The 2496-nt window shown below is 50.8% G+C and overlaps 1 pseudogene; it reads left to right on the top strand.

Moving 5' to 3' along the window:
• Positions 1-269: 269 nt before the first annotated feature.
• Positions 270-2217, top strand: LOC108526076 (insulin-like growth factor 2 mRNA-binding protein 2 pseudogene; annotated as a pseudogene).
• Positions 2218-2496: the final 279 nt, after the last annotated feature.

Raw genomic sequence — 2496 nt, forward strand, 5'->3', positions numbered from 1 at the left:
GGAAGGAAGGAAGGAAGGAAGGAAGGAAGGAAGGAAGGAAGTCATCCATATGGTATTCCTGCCAAAATATTTAACTCAAATCTAACCATGAGGAAGCAATCACAGCTAAATTGAGGAATATTAGCTGGCCTGGATTCTTTAAAATGCCAGTCTCGGCCTCTGCCCCAGGTGGGCTGGGCCTGCAGTGGTGAGGGGAGCCAGGCTGAGGGTGGGAGTGGGTGGCGGGCAGGCGGAGGGCGGGGAGAGGTGGTGGAGGAGGAGGAGGAGAGATGAGGGCAGCGGAGGTGAGGAGCGCCGGGTACTAGGCTAGGGAAGCCGCGGGCTCTCAGGGAAGAGACAGATGATGAACAAGCTTTACATCAGGAACCTGAGCCCCATGGTCACCACCAATCACCTCTGGCAGCTCTTTGGGGAGAGGATGCTGCCCCCCATGGGACAGGTCCTGCTCAAGTCTGGCTATGCCTTCGTGGACTACCCCGACCAGAACTGGGCCATCCGAGCCATCGAGACCCTCTCATGTAAAGTGAAATTGCATGGGAAAATCATGGAAGTTGATTACTCAGTCTCTAAAAGCTAAGGAGCAGGAAAATTCAGATTCGAAACATCCCTCCTCACCTGCAGTGGGAGGTGTTGGATGGACTTTTGGCTCAATATGGAACAGTGGAGAATGTGGAACAAGTCAACACAGACACAGAAATCGCTGTTGTCAATGTCACATATGCAACAAGAGAAGAAAATAAACATGGAGAAGCTAAGCGGGCATCAGTGTGAGAACTACTCCTTCAAGATTTCCTATGTTCTGGATGAAGAGGTGAGCTCTCCTTTGTCCCCTCAGCGAGCCCAGTGTGGGGACCACTCTTCCCAGGGAGCAAGGCCATGCCCCTGGGGTGCTTCTCAGGCCAGAAAGATTGATTTCCTGTTGAGGATCCTGGTCCCCACCCAGTTTGTTGGTGCCATCATTGGAAAGGAGGGCTTGACCTTTATGGTCAAGCAGACCCAGTCCCAGGTAGACATCCATAGAAAAGAGAATCTGGAGCTGCAGAGAAGCCTGTCACCATCCATGCCATCCTGGGGGGACTTCTGAAGCATGTCACATGATTCCTGAAATCATGCAGAAAGAGGCAGATGAGACCAAACTAGCTGAAGAGATTCCTCTGAAAATCTTTGCCCACAATGGCTTGGTTGGAAGACTGACTGGAAAAGAAGGCAGGAATTTGAAGAAAATTGAACATGAAACAGGGATCAAGATAGCAATCTCATCTTTGTAGGATTTGAGCATATACAACCCGGAAAGAACCACCACTGTGAAGGGCACAATTGAGGCCTTTGCCAGTGCTGAGATAGAGATTATGAAGAAGCTGCGTGAGGCCTTTGAAAATGATATGTTGACTGTTAATACCCACTCCGGATACTTCTCCAGCCTGTACCCCATCGCCAGTTTGGCCCGTTCTCGCATCATCACTGTTATCCAGAGGAGGAGATTGTGAATCTCTTCATCCCAACCCAGGCTGTGGGCGCCATCATCGGGAAGAAGGGGCACACATCAAACAGCTGGCGAGATTTGCCGGAGCCTCCATCAAGATCGCCCCTGCGGAAGGCCCAGACGTCAGCGAAAGGATGGTCATCATCACCCGGCCACCGGAAGCCCAGCTCTAGGTCCAGGGACGGATCTTTGGGAAACTGAAAGAATAAAACTACTTTAACCCCAAAGAAGAAGTGAAGCTGGAAGCCCATGTCAGAGTGCCCTCTTCCATAGCTGGCCGGGTGACTGGCAAAGGTGGCAAGACCGTGAATGAACTGCAGAACTTAACCAGTGCAGAAGTCATCATGCCTCGTGACGGAAAGCCAGATGAAAATGCAGAAGTGATGGTCAGAATTATTGGATACTTCTTTGCTAGCCAGACTGCACAGCACAAGATCAGGGAAACTGTACAACAGGTGAAGCAGCAGGAGCAGAAATATCCTCAGGGAGTCGCCTCACAGCGCAGCAAGTGAGACTCCCACAGGCACCAGCAAAACAACAGATGAATGGAGCCCTTCCAACACCTGACAGAATGAGACCAAACACAGCCAGCCAGATCGGGAGCAAACCAAAGACCATCTGAGGAATGAGAAGTCTGCGGAGGTGGCCAGGGACTCTGCAGAGGCCCTGAGAATCTCAGGGGCCGAGGAGGGGTGGGGAAGATCAGTCAGGTTTGCCAGAACCACGGGTCCTGCCTCCCACCCCCCAGGGTTTCTGCAGGCTTCAGTCATCCACTTCACCATCCATTCGGATCTCTTCTTAACTCCCACGACGCTATCCCTTTTAGTTGAACTAACATAGGTGAACGTGTTCAGAGCCAAGCAACATGTACACCCTTTTCTTGTGGCAAATCGTCTCTGTACATGTGTGTCCATATTAGAAGGGGAAGATATTAAGATATGTGGTCTGTGGGTTACACAGGGTGCCTGCAGCGGTAATATATTTTAGAAATAATATATCAAATAACTAACTCG

The sequence above is a fragment of the Rhinopithecus bieti genome, unplaced genomic scaffold (genome assembly GCF_001698545.2).
Source record: "Rhinopithecus bieti isolate Rb0 unplaced genomic scaffold, ASM169854v2 scaffold_80104, whole genome shotgun sequence".
Taxonomy (NCBI): domain Eukaryota; kingdom Metazoa; phylum Chordata; class Mammalia; order Primates; family Cercopithecidae; genus Rhinopithecus; species Rhinopithecus bieti.